Source organism: Tamandua tetradactyla, chromosome 18 (genome assembly GCF_023851605.1).
Source record: "Tamandua tetradactyla isolate mTamTet1 chromosome 18, mTamTet1.pri, whole genome shotgun sequence".
NCBI lineage: Eukaryota > Metazoa > Chordata > Mammalia > Pilosa > Myrmecophagidae > Tamandua > Tamandua tetradactyla.
The window spans coordinates 38,142,087-38,158,968 of record NC_135344.1 but is presented as its reverse complement, the minus strand read 5'-3'; positions in this window follow the sequence as shown (position 1 = coordinate 38,158,968).

Below are 16,882 nucleotides of genomic sequence, written 5' to 3'. Positions count from 1 at the left end.
TGAATTATATTTTTGTATATAGTTAAAAGGGGAATTTTAAGGTATATATATAAATTTTTATTACTAGAATAAAAATTTAAAAACTTAGGACATCTGCAGCATAAAGAGTGAGCCCTAATGCAAACCATGGACTGTAGTTATATATTATAATAATATTGTTTCATTGAGTGTAACAAAGATAGCACACTAACACAAAGTGTTAATAGGGACAACTCTGTGGGGGGGTAGGTTTGTATCAGTATATGGGAATTCTATGCTTACTGCATAATTTCTCTGTAAACATAGAACTTCTAAAATTAAAAATAAGTTAAAAAGAAGTGATTGAGAGGCACCAGGTGGAAATGTTGAGAGGGACGAGGTTGAAACAAGGTGAAAAAATCTGATTGGATCTGGAAACCATATCTGGAATCTGTAGAATCTGGAGGTGTTATTCTGGAGAGGAAGAGACTTGAGAGGATTATGACAACTGGTTTGATGTATTTGATAAACTGTCATGTGGAAAAAAGGAATATTCTGAAGGAAGGCTCTAGGATCTATGTACAGATAAGATTTGTCTCCTGAGGCATCCCAACCCATTGGTATATGCAATACCCATTTGCATTTTCCTAGTCACAGCTTTCAACTGTTCTTCACTGAGTCCCGCCTTCTGCAGTGGACATCTTGTCCTCATTCTAAAATCATTGCATAATTTTCTGTTTGTGAAATTTGTTCTAGTAGTTTTTTTTTAAGCATATCTGAGAATATGGTAATGGGCATACATTTAAAAATTGTTCATCTTTGTAGAAGGTGTAATCAACATTATATAAACTGCCCATACTTCAAGAGCACATTTTAATACATTTTGACATAGGTATATATCTATGAAGCTATCATTTCAATCAAAATATTAAATGTAAAGAACACCCCCAAAATTTCCCTCATGATCCCTTGTATTTCCTCTCTTCTACCTCTCTCTCTTATATGACTAATCTAAAAAAAAAACAATGCTCTGATTTCTGTCACAATATATTAGTTTGCATTTCCTGGGATTTAATGAAAATTGAATTTGCTCAGCATTTGTTTTGGTTTGCTAAAGCTTCCAGAATGCAATATACAAGAAATGGATTGGCTTTCATAAAGGGGATTTATCAATTTACACATTTGCAGTTCTAAGGCCATGAGAATATCCAAATGAAGGCATCCAGAGGAAGATACCTTGACTCTGAAGAAAGGCTGATGGTTACCAGGGTTTCTCTATCACATCGGAAGGCACATGGGGACATCTGCTATTCTTTTTTCCCACCTTCTGGTTTCAAATGGCTCTCTCAGCTTCTGTAGGTTTTTCTGGCTTCCCTTGAGGTGTTGTTTTTCTTTATCTTCAGATGTCTGTGTTTAGACATCTGCTCTCTGTATTGACTTTTTTAAGGACTCCAGTTAACTAATTAAGACTCCACTTTGAATAGGCAGGGTCACATCTCCATGGAAATAATCCAATCCAAAGGACCCACTTACATTTGGATGAGCCACAACTCCATGGAAACAATCTAATCAAAAGATCCCACCCACAATAAGTCTACACCCCAATATTGGATTAAAAGAGAATGACTTTTCTGGGATATGTAATAGTTTCAAACCAGCTGACATTATTTTGAGATTCATCCATATTGTAGTGTGGATTCCTTTTAATTGCTGTGTAGTATTCTATTGTATGGATATACCATAGTTTTTTTAATCCATTCTCTTGTCAATGAACTATGGATTGTTTCCAGTTGTTGATTATTATAAATATAGCTGTAGTGAACATCTGTATATAAGTCTTTGTGTAAACATATGTTTTTATTTCTCTAGAATAAATACCTAGGATTCAAATGTTAAATCATATTGTAGGGGTCATGGTTTTCCAAAGTACCAGTATTATTTTACATTCCCATATTTTATATTCCCAGTTCCTTCACATCCTTTCCAATACTTGCTGTGGTCAATCTTTTAAATTTAGACATTCTAATAGGTTTATATTGATATTTAATTGTGGTTTTTATTTTCCTTTCCCTAATGATTAACATTTTTGAACATCTTTTTATGAGCTTATTTTAAATTTCTTTATTTTCTTTGGTAAAGCGTCTTTTGAAATTTTTTGTATCATATTTATAATGGGGTGTTTATTTCCTTATAATTAGATTTCTTATCATTTAAAAATAATTTTATTAGAAAAGTGGATTTGCAGAATAATCATGCGTAAAATACAGGATTCCCGTATACCTCCCTACCACCAACACTTGTGTTAGTAAGGAAAATTTGTTACAATGGATTATAGCACATTTTTTGTAATTCTACTATTTTTGACAGTAGTTATTTGTTATAATTGATGAAGGATTGTTAAAGTAATACTATTAACTATTGTCCATAGTTTATGTAGAGGTATTATTTCCCCATATTCCCAGCCTATTAATTTTTTCATGCATGTCTCCATGTTCACTTTTTTTGCTAATGCATATTGCATTATTCTAACATCATTTGCAGAAAAGATAATTTTCCTACACTGAATTTTGTACCTTTGAAAATAAGTTATCATATATGTAGGGATGGGTTTCTGGACTTTCTTTTCTGTTCATTGATATGTTTGTCTAAACTTATGCCAACACCACAAGGTTTCAATTACTGTGGCCTTATAATACGTCTTGAAATCAGGTAGTGTTAGGTCTCCAATATGTTCTTTTCAAAGTTGTTTTGGTTATTTTAGAATCTTGGCATTTCCATAGGAATTTTAAAATCAGTTTATCAATCTCCTCAACAAATGCCTACTGGGATTTTGATTGGAGTTGCATTGAATCTAGGGATAACTTTGTGGAGAATTGACACTTTGACAATGTTGAGTCTTCTATTCAATGGCCATAGTATATTTATACACTTATTTAGGCCTTCCTTAATTTATTTTACCAATATGTTGTTGTTTTCAATCTACAGGTCTTATAAATCTTTCATCAGGTTTTACCTAAATATTTTTATATTATTTTAAATGGAGAGTTTTTAAATTTCAATTTGCATTTGTCGTTTGCTATTATATAGAAATACAGTTAGTTTTGTATCCTACAGCTTTGATCAAGTCCCTTGTTAGATATTTTCCCCACAAATGATATGTAATCAGCAAATAAATACAGTTTTTGATTCTTCCTTATCAATCTAGATTCCTTTATGTCCTTTTCTTGCCTGCTTATATTGACTAGGACCATCGATAAAATGCTGAAGAGAAGTGATAAGAGCAGACAACTTTGCTTTTTCCTGATCTTAGGGGGTAGCATTCAGTCTCTACTAATAAATATAAGGTTAGTTGTAGATTTTCAGCAGATGCCCTTTATTAGGTTGAGGCAGTCCCCTTCTATTCCAAATTTGCTGAAAGCTATTATCAGGAATGAATGTTCAATCTTGTCAAATGATTTTTCTGTCACTTTTAAAATGATCATTGAATTATTTTTGCTTATTTGTTTGTGGTTTTAGTCTTCTTTTAATATTGTGAATTACTTTGATTTTCAAATGTTAAACCAATCTTGCATCACTGGGGTCACCCCACTTAATTATATTTGTACTTTTTATATATTGTTGGATTGAATTTGCTAAATTTGTGATTTAGTGTCTTGCATCTACGTTTATGAGGTATATTGGTCTATAGTTTTCCTTTCTTGTAATGTCTTTGTCTGGTTTGGAATGAGAATAATGTTAGTGTCATAGAATGTGTTGAGAAGTAGGACCAACTCTTTAGTATTCTGAAGAGTTTGTGTAGAATTGGTATTATTTCTTCCTGCATTGTTGGGTAGGATTTACCAGCGAAGTTATCTGAACCATTTATATTTAATTTGATTACTTATATGGATAGGTTTAAAACTATCATCTTATTTGGTCCCATATGTTTGTTATTCCCTTTTTTATTGTCTGCCTTCTTTTGGAATAACTAATTTTTTTATTCCATTTATCTTCTTTATTGTCTTATTGCCTATAACTCCCAGTTTTGCTATTTTAATGATTGTATATGGGTTTATAATATGCGTCTGTATTAGTCAGGGCTCTCCAGGGAAATAGGAAATAGAATCAACAGGAAATATATATGTACATATGATGTACATTTATGAGATTTAATGTAAGAATTGACTCACGTGACTGTGGGGATTAGTAAATCTGAATTCCATAAGGCAGGCCACAAGTTGGGAACTCTGGTGCAGGTTTTGAGGAGGAGATGCCAGCTGGCTGAAATCGAGATAGAAATTCTTCTTTCTGACTGCTAGAATTATCAGTTCTCTCTCTGAGGCCTTCAACTGATTGGGTGAGGCTTCACTCATTGCTGAAGAAAATTTTCTTTGTTGATTGCAGATGTAATCAGCCGTAGACGCAATCTAGTAATTGATTATTTAAATCCAAAAAAATATCCTCACAGTAACAACCAGGCCAGTGTTTGCATGTCAAACAACTGTACACCGTAACCAAGCCATGCTCACCCATGCACTTAACCATCACAGCATCTTTAACTTTTCACTGTCTACCTAAGTTTTGTATCATTCCATATATACTATAAAAACCTTATAGTTGTATACTTCCATTTTTCCCCCTTCCAACCTGTGTGTTATTATTGCCATATGTTTGATTTTACATATGTTATAATCCTCACACTATTTTTGTTTAGATAGTCAATTTTCTTTTAAAAAGATTTGAATAATAAGAAAAATGTCTTTTATATTTAATGACATAGCATTTCTAGTGATGTTCATTCCTCTATGTCTATCTATAGTTCATCTGGTGTCATTTTACTTCCATCTAAAGGGCTCCTATAATGTGTCTTATATTTTGGATACTGGAATAAATCTTTCAGTTCTTATGTGTCTGAAAATGTCCTTATTTCATGTTAATTTTTGAAAGACATTTTTGCTGTGTTTAGGATTCTAAGTCGACATTTTTCTTTAAAATGTTTCTACACTAACATTTTGCTTGTATTGTTTCCAAAAGGAAATCTGCTATCATCTTTATCTATTTTTTCTTTCAAGTTACATGTATTCTTTCTCTGACTACCTTTAAGGATTTGTTTTATCCATTAGTATAGTTTTCTTCATGTTTCCTGTACTTTGGGATAGTTCAGCTATCTGGATCTACAGTTTTAGATATATTGTTTTCATCAAACATGGAAAATATTTGATCATTATTTCTTCACATACTTCCCCCCACCCCCCACCCAAACTTTCCTCTTTCTTTGGAACTGCATTGAATGTATATTAGACTGCCCGGAGTTGTCCCATGACTCACTTATGCTCTTCTCATTTTAATTACTTTTCAGTTTCGATAGTTTGGATAATATCTACTGCAATCTTCAAGTTCTCTAAATTTTCTAATCTTTTCTTCTGGAAAGTCTAATCTGCTGTCAGTTCCATCCAACATATTTGTTTATCATAGCCACTATACTAGTCTCTAGGAGTTCAATTGGGATCTTTCTTGATATGTTCCATATCTCTACTTAACTTTCTTAATGTATGGAATACAGTTATAATAGCTGTTTTAATGTCCTTTTCTGCTAATACTACCATCTGTGTCAATTCAGGATTCGTTTTGACTGATTTATTATCTCTTCATTATTTGTCATATTTTCATGCTTCCTTGCATTCCTGGTAATCCATGACTCAATAACAGATATTGTGAATTTTACCTTGCTGGGTATTGGATAATTTTGTATTCAAATATTTTGAAGGTAGGTTCTGGGGCATAGTTAAATTAATTGAAAATGGTTGAACTTTTTAGGTTTGCTTGCAAGATTTGTTAGCTGGGAACTGAGTAGTCTAGGACCAATTATCATTCCCTACTACTGAGGCCAGATCTTTCCGTATGCCCCATGTCCTATGCATTATGAGATTTTTCCTGTCTGGCTGGATAGAACAGTCCCATTCTCTGCCTTTCAGCTGGTTCCTTCCCTGACCTTGGGCATTTTCCTCACATGCATGTGCTGACCAATACTCCCTTGAATTCTTGAGGAAAGCCCTTTGCAGATTTCCATAGTTCTCTCTCTGTGCAACTATCTTCTCTTTGATACTCTGTCCTGAGAACTCTTCCCGCCTTGGTCTCCACAAACATAATTCTGTGTTCTCAACTCAAGGAGTCCAGCAGACCCTCCCTAGGGCCGGCTGCTCAGATGTGTGAGATCTGTTCCAGCTGAACATCTTCCATCTTACTGAAACGTTCTTCCACCAACTGACCTTTTTAGTCTTTTGTATCCAGAGTCCCTTCTTCCATAAAATTGTACGTTTTTGGTACTATTCTTACAGAGTCCATTCAACTGAAGAGGAACTTACTTATTTTTACTATGCTAAATTGTGAGAATGTAGGCAGCTCTATCTAGCAATCCCCACCCTAGTCCTGTAGCCTTTCTATATTCTCTTTTTCCTTCTGCTTAGGCAGGTCAGGTTCAGATTGTCAAGCCCACTGCCTAAGCAGACATATAACCATGCAATGGAATACCAATCTTTGTTCTTCTTGCAGATACTCCTAATGTCTCTAAGTTATATTTTTGGAAATCTTCTTTACCAGGATTCAGGTGTGAATAGGGAGAAGAAGGAGTAAACTCCCTTCACTAACATTGCACTTCCCTAAAGGCAAATGGACCCCATCTTCCCCCATCCCTACTCTTCCCCTTCTTCTAGTCCTCTTTTTAATTTGACTGGGGTGGAGAGGAAGTGGTGGCTGATTAAGGGGGTAGCTTTTGTGGCCTCTCAGAAAGCCCTGGAAGGGGGTACATAATATTTCACAGTGGTTAGGAACTTTGTAGCCACAATCCAGGACAACAGAAAAAGCCCCTAATATCATCCAAGTACAAAGATTGCAGGAAAAGAAGAATTTTACAAAATATTCTCAAGAATATAAATAAATATTCTACTGAATATAAGGAATGAAGGTCACTAGACTAATTGAAACAGATACTGAATATTACGAGAAGAAAAAGAAAGTTTACCTGGGATGTGAAAAATGATATCTATGTTAGAGTCATGAATTCAATGTAATTGGCCATAAATAACACCCTTTTTAATGAATCAGAATAGAATAGCATAAGATGGATAGGATAGGATAGGGTAGGGTAGGGTAGGGTAGGATAGGGTAGGGTAGGGTAGGGTAGGGTAGGGTAGGATAGGATAGGATAGGGTAGGGTAGGGTAGGGTAGGGTAGGGTAGGGTAGGGTAGGGTAGGGTAGGGTAGGGTAGGGTAGGGTAGGGTAGGATAGGATAGGATAGGATAGGATAGGATAGGGTAGGGTAGGGTAGGGTAGGGTAGGGTAGGGTAGGATAGGATAGGATAAGGTGGGAGATCCACAATATCAAGTACATAATATATACACAACATATAGGAGTTAGAGTTTCCTGAATCTTTTGTTTCATTCTCATTCTCATCTTCTCTCACTCAGTCACTATTGTACTTGGCTGCAATGTTAGAATAGAATTCTTACCTTGGGTCACAGTTGAAGAATTTTGAAAGCTACTGAGCTAACCAGCTTTCCACATGCAAAGCTTCAATTCTCTGGAGCAAGAGAAGTGATGGAATAAGGTAATGTTTACAGCTGTTGTTCATAATCCTTTTGGTGCTCTCTATAAGTCAAAATCTGCTTTGACTCTTTTTTTTATAACCGTAAGGTAATATTGAGGAGTATTTCTTAAAATAGATTGCTCCTTTGCAGAACAACAGACGAGCATGATTATGTACAGTCTGAGAGTGCTCTGTACCCAATTCACTAATTCTTTGAAGGAGTTCTGACCCCAGAGGAGAGAAGCTGTGCCTTCTTTCAATAGAGGAGTCAGAGGCAGATGGCATGCCAACTAACAAGCAATCAGTACATAGCTAATTCCTCAATACCTTGTAATTTCTCAAATTGTGGGGGAGATACCTGAAAAAAACAGACTGCTCTCAAGAGCTCTCCAGTTTATTGGCAAATAGAAATAATATCCCTGAAATAGCTTACAGACCAAGACAGCACTTAAGTAATAGCTAAACTGCATATACCATAACAAAAAGAGTTCAATGGCAACAGGGAAGGAAGGAGAATATGGAAACTTCCCTGAAGCGTTCTTTGGCTAGTCATAAAGAATGGGTCAGCTTCAGAAACCCAAGGAACAAAAGTAGGGTTTATTGTAGAGTCAGAAGATATTAATCAGCTCATGAATTTGGATCACCCATGTTTTGTCTTCCATCATTACCTACTCCAGAAAAAATATTGTGTTCCAATTTCATCTCTAATGTGGATGTTAATCGAATGCCATGAACAGAGTTTTCATTAAATCTAATTCCATGATTATATATTCCTCTCTCTTTTTTTTCTTTGTCACTCTTGCTAGCGGCCCATCAATTTTATTGATTTTCTCAAAGAACCAAATTTGGTTTTATTGATTCTTTCTATTGTTCTTTTGTTCTCCATTCATTTATCTCAGCTTTAATCTTTGTTATTTCTCTTTTTCTATTTGCTTTGGGGTTAGTTTTCTGTTCTTTGTCAAACTCCTCCTGGTATGCTGTTAAGTCCTCAATTTTTGTTCTTTCTTGCTTTTTAATATAGGCATCAGGGCAATAAATTTTCCTCTCAGCACAGCCTTTACCACATCCCAGGAATTCTGATTCTTGTTCAGAAAGCTGAATTCTCATTTTCATTCATCTCCAGATAGCTCTGATTTCTGTAGCAATTTCTTCCTTGACCCACTGGTTGTCTAAGACTGTGTTATTTAATCTCCATATATTTGTGAATGGTCTCATTCTTTGGTAGTCATTGATATCCCACTTCAGCCCATTGTGATCAGGAAAAGTGTTTTGAATAATTTCAATGTTTTTAAATTTACAAAGACCTGTTTTGTGCCCCAGCATATGATCTACCCTGGAGAATGTTCCATAAGTACTAGAGAAGAATGTGTATCCTTGTGTTTTGGGGTGCAATGACCTATATATGCCTGTTAGGTCTAATTCATTTATCAAGTTATTTAACTTCTCTATTTCCTTGTTGATCTTCTGTCTAGTTGTTCTATCTATAGAGGAGAGGTAATTCCATGATTATATTTTAGATTATTGGACTCTCTTATTCAGCTATTCTATCATGGAAATCTATGATGTGCAGTAATAACTTGGTGTGGTAGGTTGAATTATGTACCCCAGAAAAAGAACATGTTCTTAATCTTAATCCCATTCCTGTGGGTGTGAACCCACAGAAATAGATTGTTTGAAGATGTTATTTTCAGTTAAGGAGAAACCAATTGAATCAGGATGGGTCTTAGTCCTATTACAGGAGGCCTTACACAGAGAAAGACATGGGGAGGAGCTGAAAGCTGGAAGTCAGCAAGAACCCAGAAAATAAATGTGAGGACATCATCATGTAACCGAGAAATTAGTATTTAAGGGATGGTTTTGATTACTGAATCATTGTATAGGTATTCCTTTTTGCTTTCTGTTATACTGGAGTAGACAGAGGGAAATACCTGAAATCTCTAAATTGTAATCCAGCTGATTTGATCTCTGATAATGATTGTACAGACCTTATCTTCTCCTCCTGTGATTGTACAAACCTTGTGACTAACCTTCATTCGTACTCAGTTATGTAGTTTTTCAACTTTAGAGGCTTGTAATCACTAAAGACAGCCCCTAATGTTTATTAATGAAGGATCTTGGGCCAGCCCAGAACTAACCCACCCTAAGTCCAAAGTTATTTTGATAATCGAGCCTAGATCTAACCAAAATGGGCCTGCCTGACATGTACAGTAGCTTAGACTTTAACCTACCTAATTTAATCTATACATTATTCTGCCATTTTCTTACATGCACTCTGTGACTAAGCATGTAATCAATCTGTGCATGCTCAATAATTAGATCACCTCTAATTACATCACCTGGGCCACTGTGCTCATTATCCTAAACCCTGCCCATATTTTTCTGTAACAAAATTATCAGAATTACTGCAGTTTGGGGAGACAGATTTTGGGCCAATAGGTCATCTGCTCTCCTACTGTGTACCTAGTAATAAACTCTTCTTCTCTTTGAAACTCCAATGTCTCAGGAATCGATTGTTGAACACATCAGGCAAAAGAATCCACGGCCTTTGTCCGGTAAGACCCATGTGATGGGATAGCCAAGGAATGCAAGGATTGAGAGGCAGAATGCTGTGAGCCTGGAGGAAGCAAGCCTTCTAGCCTCTAAAGAGGGAACCAATAAATTCCTATTGTTTAAGCCAACCCTATGTGTGGTATTTGAAGTAACCTGAAAATTAAGACATTTAGTTCTGTAAAGAATTGCATAAAATAAAAGTCCTTCCACCTAACCTCAAATTGTTCTCCAAGTGCTGAGAAACATGTGACTGAATAAGAGAAGTTAAAACCTATTGTTATGAACCAATAGTGATCAAGCTAGCAGGCTTTAAACACAAGGGAAAAATGTGGGGTCAAAAAGAGGTCAGAGTGAGGACAAGTGTAGTCAGGGAAGGCACCCTGGTATAGGTTGTTGTTATTTATTTGACAGTTATGTGGATCCTATTGGGTCACCCCCGCTCAGCAGTGACTCAGCAAACTGATTTCAGATGCAGCCTCGGGGCACTTACATCCCGCTGATGGGTTTATAATGAAAATGCTGACGTACTCCTAAATTGCACTGGGACTATTGAGCAGCACTACAGTATTGAGTGCGTCATTTCCCCCTGAACAATGCATCTGATTCATTGCTTGAAGTGTGACCATTCATGTTGAAAATGAAATTCCTCAGAGTGATCTGCTTGGGGAAATTATTCAGAACTACTCACTTAAAAGATCTTGCTATCTTTTGTGGTCCTCAATTAAGGCTCACAAGGACCTCTCCAGGGTAAATTGGTGCTAGTTTAGGCATTGAGTGGAGAAAAAAATGATGAACACCCAAAGCTTGTAGGAACTTTCAAAAGTCATTTCTGCGCACCCCAGGGAGGAGTTAACATTGATTATAACTAGAAAACCTACAAATATTGGGACAATGGAAATATCCAAGGACTTGAAATTAGGAAAACTTGATATTTGTCCTGGTTCTGTCTGTAGCCACCTGGGTGCTATTGTGTAATTCAAAGATATTATACATTATTTGACACAGAAGAAATAACCAAACTCAACCTATTGTTCTAAAAAATAGGAAAACATAAGCCACACCAAGAAAATTATAATATCCAGGTTTCCATCATACAAAATAAACACATATTAATAGTTGGCTACCATTGTGTTGTCCCTGTAAATATAATGGTAATTAACATATCACAAATAAAGTTGAAGTCTCCTTGGTCCTCTTACCCCATATACAGCCACTAGCTTGAGGGTGATAAACATTCTTTCAGACTATTTAAAAAATACATTTCTATATAATCAATTACGTTGTGTGTGTGAGTGTGCGTGCATATAGGTACATTATAGTTATTTTCTTAGGAGTTTTAAAATTTTAAACTGATAGTAAAATTGATAGTAGGCATCCATGCAATATACAAGCTATTATCCTGAAATTTGCTTCCCACCCTGTGCATTTGGATTTATTACTGACATCTTATTTTGTGTTTTCTCTTCATTGTTACTTTTCCTTCCTTTTTCCTTCATTACCAGTCATTGTTAGACTGAAATACTTTTCCTTATTCTGTTCTTTTCCCTCTAGAACTGGCTTGCAAATTATGCATTTTATTTCTGTTCCTTTAGTGGTTGACTTCAATTTTTAAATATACATGTTCTATTACTGATTTTTGAACGAAGTGTAAAGTTTACTAGTATCTCTAGCCTCTGTAGATTCCCTTGCTCCCCATTTTCATGTTGCTGCTGTTTAGAATTTTTATTCTAATTTTTAGAATAAAATAAGTATCTTTTCTTTATTATTACATTAAACACCTATGTATTTTTATCATTTTCCAAGGCACTCAACTTTCCTGAGTCCCACTCCTTATTTCTGAGTTTATTTTTATTTTTCCTAAATTGTACCCTTTAATAGTTTTTGTATAAGCATCTAATAGTAATAAGATTTCTTAGTCTTTAAATGTGTGAAAATATCTTAATTTTAAACTTATTCCTGAAAGCTTAAGATACTAGGTTCACAATATTTTCCCATAGCCCTTTGAACAAGTACTTTTATGAATAAAAAAGTGAGCTGTCAACCAGATTGCTGCTATTTTTAGGTAATCTGTCTTCTCTGGTGGGCTTTAAAATCTTCTTTTCATAGCAATGTCTAGATTTAGACTTTTTTTTTTCTCCTGCTGAGCACACAATGGGCTTCTCTAATCTGAAAGTTTCTGTCTCTCCAATTTTGGAAAATGTCAGCCGTTAACTAACTCCTTTAGTTCCTCTCTTCCATTCTTTCTATTTTACCCTTTTGAGATTCTTATTAGACATATATTGGTGCTTCTTAGCCTCCAAGTCTGTTAATTTATCTTTCATTTTTCTGTGACTTTGTTTATTCATCCTAGGAAATTTCCTCAGTTTTAGCTTCATTTTGCTGTTACTTTGGTTATATCAAACCTATTATTTAATCCATTATTGAGTTTTCTATTTTAAGGATGGCATTTTCCATTTCCAAGAATTTCAATTGGTTCCTTAATCATTATTGCTTTCTCATCACCTCTGAAGTTAGAGTAAATGCTCAGTAAGTGGTTATTTATCTGAATGAATCACTGAATGAATAAAGATATATTGTCCCTTATTTATCTGAGGACTTCTAAGATATTAATTTTTAAATTCCCTGTAGACTTTTCCATATCTCTATTACCTATTTCCTTGGATAAAAATTCTCCCCTTTCTTTGGCTTAGTTCATTCCTTAGCGGATTTGTCCCATGCCCCTTTCCTGGAAGGCCATTTTATGATTGCCTCAGCCCATGCTTCTTTGGTGACCTGGATTCACAAAAGGGCTTACATCAGAGCTCAGCTGAAGTTTCCCTCTCTCAAAAAGGAGGCAACTCCATTCTCAACACCAACAGCTACCACAGCCTGGGAGTAGGCGCGTGTGAGAATTTTCCCTTTGGCTATAGGGTTTGGGAAAGCAGTGTTCCTAACAATCACCTGGACAGGCAGGAGTTGCTGTTTCAGCCTCTGTGAGGCACAGCCTGCGTCCAGCCAGGAGCCCATGTGCTCCCATTTGAGGACATTGTGGCCCCAGCACAACCATCTGTGCAGAGCCAGCCTCATCGTCCTAGGGACAGAGGGCATCAGCCTCTGCCTACTCCTGTAGATCTCTCTTTTTTTTTTTATTTTATTAATTAAAGAAAAAAAAAGAAATTAACCCAACATTTAGAAATCATTCCATTCTACATATGCAATCAGTAATTCTTAATATCATCACATAGATGCATGATCATCATTTCTTAGTACATTTGCATCGATTTAGAAGAAGAACTAGCAAAACAACAGAAAAAGATATAGAATGTTAATATAGAGAAAAAAATAAAAATAATAATAATAGTACAAAAAAAAGACAAACAAACAAACAGACAGACAAAAAAAAAAAAAACCTATAGCTCAGATGCAGCTTCATTCAGTGTTTTAACATGATTACTTTACAATTAGGTATTATTGTGCTGTCCATTTTTGAGTTTTTGTATCTAGTCCTGTTGCACAGTCTGTATCCCTTCAGCTCCAATCACCCATTATCTTACCCTGTTTCTAACTCCTGCTGGACTCTGTTACCAATGACATATTCCAGTTTATTCTCGAATGTCGGTTCACATCAGTGGGACCATACAGTATTTGTCCTTTAGTTTATGGCTAGACTCACTCAGCATAATGTTCTCTAGGTCCATCCATGTTATTACATGCTTCATAAGTTTATTCTGTCTTAAAGCTGCACAATATTCCATCGTATGTATATACCACAGTTTGTTTAGCCACTCGTCTGTTGATGGACATTTTGGCTGTTTCCATCTCTTTGCAATTGTAAATAACGCTGCTATAAGCATTGGTGTGCAAATGTCTGTTTGTGTCTTTGCCCTTAAGTCCTTTGAGTAGATACCCAGCAATGGTATTGCTGGGTCGTATGGCAATTCTATATTCAGCTTTTTGAGGAACCGCCAAACTGCCTTCCACAGTGGTTGCACCATTTGACATTCCCACCAACTGCGGATAAGTGTGCCTCTTTCTCCGCATCCTCTCCAGCACTTGTCATTTTCTGTTTTGTTGATAATGGCCATTCTGGTGGGTGTGAGATGATATCTCATTGTGGTTTTGATTTGCATTTCTCTAATTCTCCTCTCTTTTTTGATCCTTGGATATTTCCCTTAAATTTTAGTGCAACTTTGTACTCACTTTTAAATAAATTAACTTATTTATTAGATTCTGTGGGTCTGAATTGGAGAGGGTATATTCTACATGAACTTTCCTTCACCATTTGACCAGGAAGTAGCCATCATTTTTCAGAGAGGGAAACTGAACTCCAGGAAACTAAAAGGACTTGTCCAAATTACAACGTAATTATCGCCAAATATGTAGATTTTGAAGTACTTCTCCACCACCTTAAACACATTGCATGTTGTGTCACTTTGCCTCAAGGTTATGATATGTTAAATGGAGAAAGTAAGGTCTGCTTTGCCTTTCCCAATACATTAGTGCAGGAAGTAACACTGCAAATACACGTGAAAGTATTTTGAAAATAAGAAATTTAGTCTCTCTTGGCATTATCATTATTAAAGTTGTGCTGTGATGGAGATTATCAGTGAATCAATATTTCATTGCTAAGAAATACTTTTATTTTAAACTAGATTTGAAAATCAATGTTTAACTATAGAATTTGCTTTTTTCATATAACATTTCTATCCTCAAAGTAATTTTTGGTATTTCAAAAAGAGAAAAAATTCTTTAATGAAAGAAGAAGCTGTACTGGGCTAACTCACAAAAACTAAGAAACAAATTTTATTTTCATAGATGCCACAAACACTTAACAAATGCCAATGTGTCCGTACACTTAGATTTTTGTCTGGGAAGTAGTAAGTAAAATCTCCTTTATTTTAAGTAAACTTTTATTTTAGAATTGCTTTAGATTTATAGAGAAATTACAAAGATAGTATAGAGAGTTCCTATATATCCTATACCCAATTTCCCCTCTTATTAACATCTTACATCAGCTTGGTACATTTGTCACAATTAACGAGCCAATACATACATACATACATATACATATATATATGTGTATATATATATATATATATATATATATAGTCATTATTATTAACTAAAGCTTATATTTTATTCACATTTCTTTAGTTTTTCTCTAATGTCCTTTTCCTGTACCAGGATCCCACATTACATTTAGTTGCCATGTCTCCTTAGGCTCCATTTGACTGTGACATTTTCTCACTTTCCTTGCTTTGATGACCTTGACAGTTTTGAGCTGTATTGGTCAGACATTTTGTAGAATGTTCCTCAATTGAGATTTGTCTGATGTTTCTCTCATGATTAGAATGGGGTTACGGCTTTCTAAGAGGAAGACCTGCAAAGATAAAGTGACATTCTTATCACATCATATCAAGTGTACATGAGATCAAGATGGCATCACTTTCAGTGTTAACCTTCATCAAGTAGCTGAGGTTTGTCAGATTTCTCCACTGTAAAGTTACTCTCTTTCCCCTGTCATACTGTATGTACTCTTTGGAATGAAGTCGCTATGAGTAGCCCACACTTATGAAGTGAGAAGTTATGCTCACCTCCTTGAGAACTGTCTATGTTAATTGTTTATAATTATTCTGCATGGGAATTAGTCTCTTCTCCCCCATTTCTTTATGCATTTAATCATTTACATATATTAGTATGGACCCATGGATATTTATTTTATTTTACTAGTTTTGTTGCTCAAATTGTTGCAGCATGGCCATTGGCTACTTTTGTAAGTGGCTTTTGTGTCTCTTTGACATACCCACCATCTTTGCATGTGTGTGCATGTAACACTTTCTTACTTTTTGGCTCTCTAATGTTCTTTAGGCTCAACTTGTGTATTTCCTGCTTCAGTCCTAGAATCAGCCATTTTCCCAAGGAACTCAGGTTTCTTTTATTAAGTAGATTCTGGAAGAAAAGGGGATGTTGCATTGAACCCAACATGACTAGATTTTATTTTCTTTATTCATCACGACTTATAAAAAAGATGGTACTTTTCCCTATCACTCTCAGGAATAATGCTGAGAGTCTATGCTTCATAAAACCATTTGATTTTTTTGAAAGGGGTAACTTTCAAAATGGAAATGCTTTTCCTGGAGAAAATTAAGAGATTCAGCAAAGATCACAGAGAATTTCACCTTTAATTGCCAACTGAGGCTACACATATCTTCTAAAGATGGATCTAATACTGAATTATCAAACAGAAATTTCTTAAATGCAGGATCAAATTAACTGGGACATATACTGAATCTTAAGAAATAGGATCCCTTTTCTTTAATCAGAATCAAGGGCAATACCTCAGCATCTATTAATAAGCTGTTGTTGCTGGTTTAAACAAAGAACCTAAATGTTTATTATATCTTTTGTGTGTGCCCAAATGCCAAAGCCTTTTTTTATTTGCATGGTTCCCCAACAGAGTGGTTGCTATAGATATAGCAAAAGCCCAAAGGACAGCATGCTGAGCCTTTGGAAAAACAGTTCCATTTCCAAAGGCAAGAAATAGATATTGAGGCTTAAAGGAAGTTGATCCTTAGGATAAAGTTATAGCTAATGTATGGTTTTCAGAATAAAATCTAAGATTTCAGGGAAAACTAGGGACCAATTATGTGATGTTCAAAGGAAACAGTAAATACGAGTGAGCCTATTTTTCACCCTGTGCTTAGGGCACATTTGCACAAGACATTCTATTCAACGTCAGGGAAGAAAATATTTTTTTTGTTTCTTTATGTGATAGTGATAATGAAGATGAGGATGGGATTGAGAGTGATGAAGGCTAGGATTCTAGGTT